Here is a 12,172-nt window from a genome sequence, read left to right on the forward strand (position 1 = left end):
TAGGTGTGCATTACTTTTCTGAACTCCATGAACCTTATTCTTTTATTGACAGACATTTAGTTTTCAGGAATTTACCCATTACACACTGAGCTCACTCTGCTGCATATGTCACAGTAAACATGGAAGCTGCTTCTGACCCATCGTTTAGGAAATGACACTGTATGGTCAGTGTATCCACTTTGTTCCTAATAGATACTACCTGTTCTTCCTCCATCTCAGGTGCCATTCTGGCAACCACTGAGATTAATACAGGTGCCATTCAGGTTCTCCCTCTTCCCATGGTGAGGTCTGGGAATTCAAGCCAAGAGGCCAGGTGGTCAGCAAATGAGACTCAGGCCTCCTAGTTCTGTTCATTTTCCAACTCTCTCCCTTCATTTCCTCCAAGCCTAGCACAAGATCCTAGAGCAAGCCTTCACACAGACTTGATCTAGGATCCCAAAAACAGTCTTGACAAGAAACCCTTGGGTTTCATCATCTTCATCCTCATCATCTTTGCTGTATCTTACATCCGATCTGAGAATATCCCTGTGACTAAGCCGTAGGTCTGCTTGGAGCTCAGAAGCCAACACTTAACTGACAGTCATCCACCCAAAAGGCTAGTTTTTCTGTGTATTTGTCCCAATCAGGTGATCTTCCTGACCCAGGGATCGAACCAACATCTTTTGTATCTCCTGTACTGGCAGGCATTGTTTACCACTGAGCCATCAGGGAAGCCTTCTAAATGAATTAAAATCTGCTTATCTGGAATATTTTGGGTTGGCCAAAATGCTCTTTTGGGTTTTGCCATAAGATGTTAGGGAAAAGTCCAAACAAACTGTTTGGGCAAGCCAATATTTAAAGCAACTGAATGTGTGAAAATTGAGTTTGGTGCTGGCTGGCTTTTTGGCTAATGGATTCCAGCTTGTTGTGAAGACATAAAGAGAGACCATCTTTGGCCCCGTCATATAACAATGTCTGTGTTGGAAAATAAATTGGTGTGTTTTTTCCAAGTATGAGTGTGTTCATAGGAATATGCTTGTGTCATTAAATAAATGTGCAAGTTCATGCATGTAAGTGAACAGGTGATAACATACAGGGATATTAGCATGCTTGTGTATGTAAGTGAAAATGCAAGCATGCTTATTTGTCTCACTTTTTTTCTGCCCATGCCATGTGCCTCATGGCACTTAGTTTCTGGACCAGGGATTGAACCCAGGGCCACAGCGGTGAACGTGTAGAGTACTAACTACTGGACTTCCAGGGAATTTCCATATGATATTTTAAAAGCACTTCTGACCCTAAAACAACAAAGGTTTTAACAGTGCAGATCCACATAAATGCAAATTTGTTCAATAGCAAGTACTACACAATATGTATTAGCTGTGAGGTAAAATCCTGGATTCACAGGAACCTGATATTCAAAGAGTAAACCATATATTATATATATTTAAGTGCACATGGAGGGTCCGTACCCCTAACCCCTGCATCACACAAGGGTCAATGACATTAGTATATTTGAGTGAATGAATTTGTGAGAGTGTATATGAGTAAATGCGTGAGCTTCTTTGTGCATGTGAACACATTCCTATTTCTGAGCATGTTAATGTATATGTGAGTGTGAACGTAGAATGTAAGCATGACAATGATTGATTTTCCCAGCACATTGATGTGAATGTATTAATAGTTACTGTGAGCAAATAAGTGTATGACCATGTCTGTGCAAGTGAATGTGACCTTGTACATGTATATAAGCACATGTGAGAGTGACCGTGGTGCCTATTCAAATATGAGTTTACATTTGTAAAGTGAATGGGACTTTTCCTATGGATGAGTGAATTTGTGACCATGGACATGAATGTTACCATATTCGTGTGTATGTGAATGAATATGTGTATGAGCATGTGAAAGCAGAGTATATTTCTGTGAGCTAATGTGCAAGTGTGTGCATGTGAGTGTATTAGAGCATCTGTGTGTGTGTGTGTAAATGTGTGAACTTCATGTTAAGTGTGAGCATATTCATCTGTAAGCATATGAATACAATGTTCTTTGTGAGTATGCTGTACCTGGGGAAATGTATGAATATGTGATCAGGAACATATAGAATGTGTGTGTGTGTGTGTGTGTGAATGTGAGAAGGTTTGAGGGAATGCATGTATAAGCATGCATTTTATTGAGTGAATGTGTTTAGTTCAGTTGTTCAGTTGTGTTCGACTATTTGTGACCCCATGGACTGCAGCACACCAGGCCTCCCGATCCATCACCAACTTCTGGAGTTTACTCAAACTCATGTCCATTGAGTTAGTGATGCCATCCAACCATCTCATCCTCTGCCGTCCCCTTCTCCTCCTGCCTTCAATCTTTTGCAGCATCAGGGTCATTTCAAATGAGTCAGTTCTTGAGCTTGTCAATAGGCATATGGGGTCAGAGGGAGGGAGCATGGACCAAGGTCAAAGTCTGGGGATTGTCAGATGTAGATAATACACATTATCTCTGAGGCACTTCACCAGTATCTTTCACATTCTGATCTGTTTTACACTTGATATCTTAGTTGGGAGAGGATGGGATACATTATCCTTTTTTGTCATGCAGATCTGAGACATATGAGAAAAAGATAGTCCCTGGATTGATTTGACCCTGCTTATGTTGTCAGCCTGCTTATTTAACTTACATGCAAAGTATAAGCCCTCAAGCAGCTGCTGTTCACAACACTCTGGCTTCCAGGTCTCTGGCCCAGTGGGAAGAAGCTGTGCAAGCTTCACCCTGGCACCTCCTCCTCTTCTTCTCACTGCCCCTTCTCAAAGAACATTAAATGTGCTAACTGAACCTGAATGGGACAAAGTTGTTAAGGCGTCTGCTGGTGAACTTGTTGGGGAAGAGGAAGAATGGATTAGTCTTAGACACTACTTCACCTCTGACACAAAGACTCGATTCAGTCTGGTGTGAGCATGCACAGGGAGATCTAGGAGTCCCCAAACTCTGAGGCCGTTGAACCAAATTCCCCAAAGTCCTGCCTGAAGAGAGGGAGAGGTGGGAGGAGAGGTGACTCTCACGGGGTAAGTGCCACTGCCTGGATCCTTCTTGCCACTGATTACCTCACAGACCAGGGGATGGGCTTGGGCTCAACTTGCCTGTGGAGTATGCACTGGTTTGAATGGGTTTCAAGGACTGTTGACATGAAACTACCACTTTTCTTGGCAGCACTTTCTTTCACATTCTCACTGTTCTTTATCCTCATCCCTCATCCTTTCTCCTTACTACTCTACTCATCTGTGTCCAGTTTCAGCTCTCATTCTCCTGCTGCCTCTCACTTTCTTCCATTAAATGCAATTCACAATGTAACCCAGTAATGCTCACTCCTTGAATCCTAGAGCCTCACTCTCTTTCACATTCAAGTTGCGAATATCTTCTCAGGTCCTCTTTTATCCCAGAGTGACACCCCGGCAATTTTAACCTTGCCCTTGCAGTACTTACAGGCCCCTGGCAGATGCTGGCCATCCTCTTCTCCTGCTCTTTGGGGCTGAGCATCCTTCCTCTCCAGATGATGCTGCAGTTGTAGGCCAGGCAGAGAACCTACGTCCTAGGATACCTGTACCAGAGTGTTCATGTTTGTTCTCCGCTTTCCCCAAACCTGCCACACACTCCATTCATATGCAACTGTCCCACCTACTGGCCTCCCCAACACACACACACACACACACACACACACACACACAACAACAACAGCTTGAGACTTAGTGCCTGCTATGCTGTGTTCTGTCTAAACAAAGTCTAAAGGTGTTCTTGCATTTCCTTCTTCATCCAGTTCAGTTCAGTTCAGTTAGTCATGTCCGACTCTTTTTTGACCCCATGGACTGCAGCACGCCAGGCCTCCCTTTCTGTCACCAACTCCCGGAGTTTACTCAGACTCATGTCCATTGAGTCGCTGATGCCATCCAACCATCTCATCCTCTGTTGTCCCCTTTTCCCCTTCTCCTCCTGCCTTCAATCTTTCCCAGCATCAGGGTCTTTTCAAATGAGTCAGTTCTTCACATCAGGTAGCCAAAGGATCGGAGTTTCAGCTTCAGCATAAGTCCTTCCAATGAATTTTCAGGACTGATTTCCTTTAGGATTGACTGGTTCGATCTCCTTGCAGTCCAAGGGACTCTCAAGAGTCTTCTCCAACACCACAGTTCAAAAGCATCGATTCTTCTGTGCTCAGCTTTCTTTATAGTCCAACTCTCACATCCATACATGACTACTGGAAAAATCATAGCTTTGACTAGACGGACCTTTGTTGGCAAAGTAATGCCTCTGCTTTTTAATAAGCTGTGTGGATTTGTCATAGCTTTTCTTCCAAGGAGCAAGCGTCTTTTAATTTCATGGCTGCAGTCACCATTTGCAGTGATTTTGGAGCCCACAAAAATAAAGTCTCTCACTGTTTCCCCATCTATTTGCCATGAAATGATGGGCCAGATGCCATGATCTTAGTTTTCTGAATGTTGAGCTTTAACTTTTTCACTCTCCTCTTTCACTTTCATCAAGAGGCTCTTTAATTCTTCGCTTTCTGCCATAAGGGTGGTGTCATCTGCATATCTGAGGTTATTAATTTTTCTCCCAGCAATCTTGATTCCAGCTTGTGCTTCATCCAGCCCAGTGTTTCTCATGATGTACTCTGCAAATAAGTTAAATAATCAGGGTGACAATATAAGCTGGGTGGCCAAGCCTTCACCCAAGGCTTGGCCAAATCAATCCAGGGACCACCTTTTTCTCATATGCCCCTGATCTGAATGACAAAAAAGGATAATGTATCCTACCCTCTCCCAACTAAGGTATCAGGTGTAAACAGATCAGAATCTGAAAGACACCGGTGAAGTGCCTCAGAGATAATGTGTATTATCTACATCTGACAATCCTCAGGCTTTGACCTAGGTCCATGCTCCCTCCCTCTGACCCTAGATGCCTACTGACATACTATCTTGCTGAAAACAATGGGAAAATGTGCTTACTGTTTTTAAATTGCTGCTGTTAGCCTTTTCTGAAATACAGGAGAACATGAGGTAGCAAGTCATGAAGTAGCAACTCCCATGACATCTAAGACTCCCATGAGGGAGCAAATCTCCTGACACGCACCAGTGCTTGGCCCAACTCACCCAAAAGTTATCAAGCAAGGGGAATTGTCTGTGCTCCAACACCTGAATTCTCCTATACCCAGTCCTCTGGCCCTCAGTCTCCTCCCTAGGGGCCCCACCTAGAAGTACTGTCTTTATAAGGTAAGGTACAGGATCTTGCTCTCTGCCTTCTCCATGTCAGCATCCCAGCCCATAGGTACACACTCACCCTGGAACATGTGCCCCACACCTTATCCCCTCACCTTCTGGAGGGAACAATGGAACAAAAGGAAAGCAATAGTCACCTGATTCACCTCCAAAACTCAGGGCCCATGGCAGTGACCTTGGTTTTCAAGGAAGCTCCCAGGGCAAACATGTTACCCTCACTGGTTTAAACATAGGTGCCAAATCCTCACAGTTGTGTGCTCTTTAGGGTAGAGTCCCTGGAAATTCGGTATTTGCATTCATTAACCTCATAGATTTCATATGTAGTTCAACCTCCTGTGTGTGTGTATGTATGCTAAGTTGCTTCAGTCATGTCTGAGTCTGCAACTCCATGGACTGTAGACCACCAGGTTGGTCTGTTCATGCGATTCTCCAAGCAAAAATACCGGAGTGGGTTGCCATGCCCTCCTCCAGGGAATCCTCCCAATCCAGGATTGAACTTGCCTCTCTTATATCTCCTGCATTGGCAGGAGGGTTCTTTATCACTAGCACCATCTGGGAATCCTTTGTTCAACCTTCTGCTAAGTCGCTTCAGTCATGTCCGACTCTGTGCGACCCCATAGACGGCAACCTACCAGGCTCCCCCGTCCCTGGGATTCTCCAGGCAAGAACACTGGAGTGGGTTGCCATTTCCTTCTCCAGTGCATGAAAGTGAAAAGTGAAAGTGAAGTCGCTCAGTCGTGTCCAACTCTGAGCGATCCCATGGACTGCAGCCTACCAGGCTCTTCCATCCATTGGATTTTCCAGGCAAGAGTACTGGAGTGGGGTGCCATTGCCTTCTCCGGTTCAACCTTCTATACAACCTCTATTCAATGTACCCTTTTTTTGTCATTGATTTATGGTTCCAGGTGGGCCCTGGGCAAGAGAATACTACTATTCTGTGGAATCAGGGTGGGTTTCCTGTCACATCGAGCTGTGTGGTCCAGGCTACCTGCCCTTTCCAAGGGGAAGGCTCAGAGTGAATACGGAAATAAACTGACTCATTAGCGTCATGGTGGCTTGTGTTTATGTTTCCTCACCATTTCTCATGTCTGATCTAGAAATCTCAATGCTAGGCTAGTTTGGATTTTATTTGACAGCTAATGTGATTACCAGTTCTTGACATAATCAGGCTTGATTTATAAAGATCATGCTGACTGCAGTGTGTTGAACAGACTAGAGGGACCAACACTAATAACAGAGAGTAAAGAAGTTGGGATGTTGTTGCAGTAATTCGGGAGGCAGATGTCAAAGGGCTGCCCTGGGAGTGGCTTATGATCAATGCAGAGATGAGTACAGAGGTGGGATGTTTGCTGGAGGTTGAACCAACAGGCAAGCAGCTGGGTCTGGGTAGGTGAGGTAGACAAGACAGAGATCATGTGCTCAGTTTTTAACAAACTCAATAGAGTAAGAAGCCAGGGTACAGGAGCCTTCCCTATAGAGCCTGACTGATGGAGCAGAAAATTTTACCTTGGGCAGCATAGAACCCTTGGCCTGCATACCCATTTCTGTGGGTAGTGCTCCTGCAGTCACACCAGGGTGTGTGCTTCAGGTGTAGCTCCTTCTCAAGGGAGTGTACAGAGAGCAGAAGGCCTCTGGCATGTGAAACCAGAGGAGTGGGAGAAATTCCAGGATCAGAACAAAAAGCCTGGTGGTTAGAAGCCTGGGAGTACCCCACTGCTCATCTCTGCAAGTCAGGAAGTTGGGATCTCAAGAGGAAAAAGTGTGGAGCCTGAGGGAGTACCACTGTACATGGTGGGGCAGGTTTGCTCTGTTTCAGTTCTATTCAAGTTAACACAAAAGTGTCAAGTGTCATGACTTCTGGTGGTCCACTACTGTTGGTGGGAATGCAAACTAGTACAGCCACTATGGAGAACAGTGTGGAGATTCCTTCAAAAACTGGAAATAGAACTGCCTTATGACCCAGCAATCCCACTGCCAGGCATACACACTGAGGAAACCAGAAGGGAAAGAGACACATGTACCCCAATGTTCATCGCAGCACTGTTTATAACAGCCAGGACATGGAAGCAACCTAGATGCCCATCAGCAGATGAATGGATAAGAAAGCTGTGGTACATATACACAATGGAGTATTACTCAGCCATTAAAAAGAATACATTTGAATCAGTTCTAATGAGGTGGATGAAACTGGAACCTATTATACAGAGTGAAGTAAGCCAGAAAGAAAAACACCAATACAGTATACTAACATATATATGGAATTTAGAAAGATGGTAACAATGATCCTGTGTACGAGACAGCAAAAGAGACACTGATGTATAGATCAGTCTTATGGACTATGTGGGAGAGGGAGAGGGAGAGGGTGGGGAGATTTGGGAGAATGGCATTGAAACATGTATAATATCATGTATGAAACTAGTCGCCAGTCCAGGTTCGATGCATGATACTGGATGCTTGGGGCTGGTGCACTGGAACGACCCAGAGGGAGGGTGTGGGGAGGGAGGAGGGAGGAGGGTTCAGGATGGGGAGCACAGGTATACCTGTGGCGGATTCATTTTGATGTTTGGCAAAACTAATACAATATTGTAAAGTTTAAAAATAAAATTAAAAAAAAAAAAAAAGAGTATGTACTCCCTATATAGGGTGCCTAGGTTTGATCCCTGGTCAGGCACCTAAAATCCAAATCGAGATGATTTAGAATCACAACTAAGAGTTCGCATGCCTCAATTAAAGGTCCCAGATGCCCCAAATAAAGATCCCACATGCCACAACCAAATATTCCACATGCTGCAACTAAACAACTAAAGACCCGCATGGTATAACTCAAAGATCCCACCTACCACAACGGAAAAACCCCTTGTGCTCTAACTAAAGTTCCTGCGTGTGGCAATGAAGATTCCACGTGCCACAACTAAGCCCAACATAGCCAAATAAATTAAACAAATATTTAAATATTAAATATACAAAGATTCATTTAAAAACCTTCACCTGGCTACAAATGAACATATCTTTGAAACAAAAACAGATTACAGGCACAGACAGCAAACTTCTGGTTACTGAGGCTGGGTTGGGGGGAGGTTGTAGGAGAGGAATGGATTGGGTGTTTGGGACTAGCAGATGCAAACTATTGTACACAGAACGGATAAACAAGGTCTTACTGTATAGCACAGGGAACTATATTCACTAACCTGTGGTAAACCATAATGGAAAAGAAAAGAGAGAATGTCTAAATATGTAAAACTGAGTCACTATGCTGTGCACCTAAAACGAGCACAACACTCTATCATCTATACTTCAATTAAAAAACCCTCAAGTGTGTAGAAGCATCAGATGTACACGATGTGATGTCAGCACCCTGTCTGAAACCTTCAGAACCATTCTCATATAGTTTTTGCTGAAACAGACAAGTCACTGGTCATCAGTAAATGTCATGTTATTTCCCAGACGACAAACAACAGAGAAGACCCTGGCTGTCACCTTTCCGAGGCTGTGCCTTCTCCAGCACACATGTAGACACACAGTAGTGAGTGTACACGTTCTTTCCCCTGCTCCCTTCTCTTCCTACAGTGAGTGAGCCAGAAGAACGCGGTGAGGAAGCCTCCTCTTCTTCCCCAGCTTTTATCCAGGCGATGGGGTACAAACACTGGGTCCATGCTATCAAGCAGGATGAAGGGCTGGAGTAGAAGGGGCAGGCATTCTGGCAAGTGGAGAGGAGGAGAGGCAGGCAGCAGGCAGCCCACAGAAAAAAGATTAGTTCAATCCCCTAAAGAGCCCCATCTTGGAGTCAGCGTGGACACAGCTCTCCATTTTGGTGGGGATCCAAACAGGGGCAGCTGATTGCCTTGGAAAAAGCAATCTTCCACATTCAGTGCCCTCCTGAGCTGAGCTAACCAGTCTACATTCGCCAGCACAAAGTCACATTTTCCCACCTAAGCTGGGACTGTCACTACATCAACCTTGATCTGGTATACAACTCTTTTTAGGGCTAGCAAATGGCTTGACACTGAGAGCCATCTGGCCATCGAGCAACAAAATCATTTCAGATTCTGAGGCCTCAAGAGTGTCATCTCAAAGACATTCATTCTGGAAGCAAGCGTTTCTCTTGTTAATCACATGCTTTCAGACCGGAGGTGTCTTGGATGAGGACAGGCAAGTACCCAGTCTGAACCCTGCAGAGAGTTGGCCTTTCCAAAGCTTTCTGACATGCTCACCCAAGATACGTGAGACCTTCAGCAGGGATAATTCCTCCCAAAGGGCATGCGAATGGGAACAGTCCCTGAGCATCACTGTGATCCTATAGTACTTTCAGACGATGGCAAAGCCCTCCAATGTACTTGCGTCTGTTCACACTATATTCTATAAGGTCAATACAAGTAATGAATTAGTGACTTACTAAAACATTGCTCCCAAAGGAAATAAAGGGTTAGGTTCCTGTGAGCCTCCGGTCACAACATTTTCATCAATCAATCAATTTATTAACTTGTTTTATACCTGTTTCCATCTAAAGATACAATTTAATCAGAAACCCAGAATTTGTAAAACCATTTATATTAACAAAATGATAAAACTTTCTGACAAAAGACTCTAGAATCTGTCCAAGTCTAAATCAATGGACACTTCCATTACTATCTCCAGAGGTTCCTTCATTGTTGAGGAATTAGTACCTCTGTTATGCCCCAGTGGCATCTCTGACCACCCATGACATTTAAAAGTTGCTCACAGGCCACTGAGGCAAGAAACTACCCTTCTTGACCCTGTATTACATATGATTATAGAGTGGCAACTGTCAGCCACATACTGGGCCATCCTCAAAATAGAGGTACTCAGAGACCCTGAGCCAGTGAATCCTATTCTCTCAAAATGGGTATGTTGAAACCCTAACCCCCAATGTGACTATATTTCGAGATACTGCCTTTAAGGTGTAACTAAGATTAAATGAGGTCATAAGTATGCAGCTGTAATCCAACTGGAGGGCATCCTTATAAGAAGAGTAAGAGATTCCACAGAGCTCTCACTCTCTCCCCACACCAAACAAAGTAAATACCATGTGAGGACACAGTAATAAGACAGCTGTCAGTCAAGGAAAAAGGTCTTACCCGAGTATAAATTCTTTTACCAAATTCTAGATTTCCAACTGGATTAAACTGTGGGCCTTTGTAACAACTTAAATTCTTTCCTCCCTCTGTATTCAAATTTTCTGATTTCTTTCTCTTGGATCCTTTTTGCTTCTTTGTCACTGGATATACCTTGTGTGTCTGTAATGGGGGAGGTGTCACCGCTGGAAACCTGGTGGAATACAGAGCAGAGAGCAGGAGGTGAGCAGGCTAACCACGAGGTGGGACGGGGAGCTTGTTCTTCCACAAAGACTCACCTCTCAGGTGAGAACATCTTGGAAAGGGAAGGTGGGAATTGATCAGGGGCACCAAGCCTGAGAGTGGCGAGAAGAGAAGCAGCCCAGCAGCTCGACGCCATGAAGCATGCTGTGAACCAATCCTTTGGCTTCTAAGAGCAATGGGTCTAACGCACATCCGGCTGCCAAATAGGGAGGAGGAAGCCTGGTGCACAACTGGCTACGACCACCGTGATGCCGTAGTGAGGTTCGCAAATCCTGCAGGTGGCAAGATTCATTCAAAAAGATGCCAGATCCTGCTTCCTATCATGGTTTGGGCACTACCCAGCCCTCTGCTCATTCTGGTCCTTGCAGTCGTTGCTGGCTCAGCTTCAGCTTGAGCTCCCTGGAAGCTGGAGAGGGGTCAGGGGGTTGGGGGACCAGGGCATCTCGCCCTGCACCTACCGTCTGTAAGAACGCAAAACCTGCTTTATGCTTAAAACAGCTTATGCCCAAGAATTTTTTGTGTGTGGTGAAAGGAGTCATTTGACTGCCCAGGTTGAATTATGAAAGATCTGGACACCTTTGAGAGATCAGGAGATAGTTGGCTGGGGGTCACTTCCAGACCCTTGGGCTTCCAGTAAACCAGAGTGTCTCGCCTCTGGAAGGGGTAGAAGGGGGTCAGTCAATGCATTTTATGATAGGGCTCTGGCGCCTCATCAGGACAGAAACTGGGCTCTCAGACTGCCCCCTCCCTTAGCTAAGGGAGGCAAAGGTGAAGTGAGGATTCTTGGCTGCCATCATAGAAGGGGAAAAGAAGGCAAAGGTCAGTGTATCAGATCTTCAGGGCAATTGGCCCCTGGAGATGAGGCCACTCTAAGGCTCCAGCGTTTTGGCCCCAACATGTAGAGAAAAAAGCCTGACATTTTTGTTTTTGTTCTTGTTTAGTCACTAAGTCATGTCAACTGGGTTGGGGAATGTGAGGTAGACAAGACTCAGTTTTTAGCAAACTCAATAGAGTAAGAAGCCAGGGTGTAGTGAATGTGTGCTCAGGAGCCCTCACCACGGAGTGTGCAAGATGGAGCAGAAAAGTCAGTCTTGAGCAGCATAGCGCCCTCTGGCCTGTACACCCATTTCTGTGGATAGTGCTCCTTCAGTCACACCAGGAAGTATACTTCAGGTGTTGGCCCTTCTCAAGGGAGTATAGAAAGAACAGAGGCCTCTGGCCTAGGAGGCCAGAGAAGTATGAGAAATTGCAGGATCAGAGCAAAAAGTCTAGAGTTTGGGAACCTGGGAGTACCCAATTGCAGGTCTCTGCAAGTCAGGAAATTGCAATCTCGGGAGGCAAAATGTAGAGCTTGGGCAATGCCACTGGTAAGTACACATGGTAGGGTGTGTTTGCTGTGTTTCAGCTCTATTAAACTTAATACGAAAGTCTCAACAAAAAAGATCTCATATGCTGCAACTAAAATATCCTGCATGCCTCAACTAAAAAGAACTCACATTGACCCCCATGCCACAATTTAAAGATCTCCCATGCCACAATTAAGATCCTACGTACTTCAACAAAGATCTCACATGCCACAACAAAGATCCTGCGTACCATAAC

Source organism: Bos javanicus, chromosome X (genome assembly GCF_032452875.1).
Source record: "Bos javanicus breed banteng chromosome X, ARS-OSU_banteng_1.0, whole genome shotgun sequence".
Classification (NCBI taxonomy): domain Eukaryota; kingdom Metazoa; phylum Chordata; class Mammalia; order Artiodactyla; family Bovidae; genus Bos; species Bos javanicus.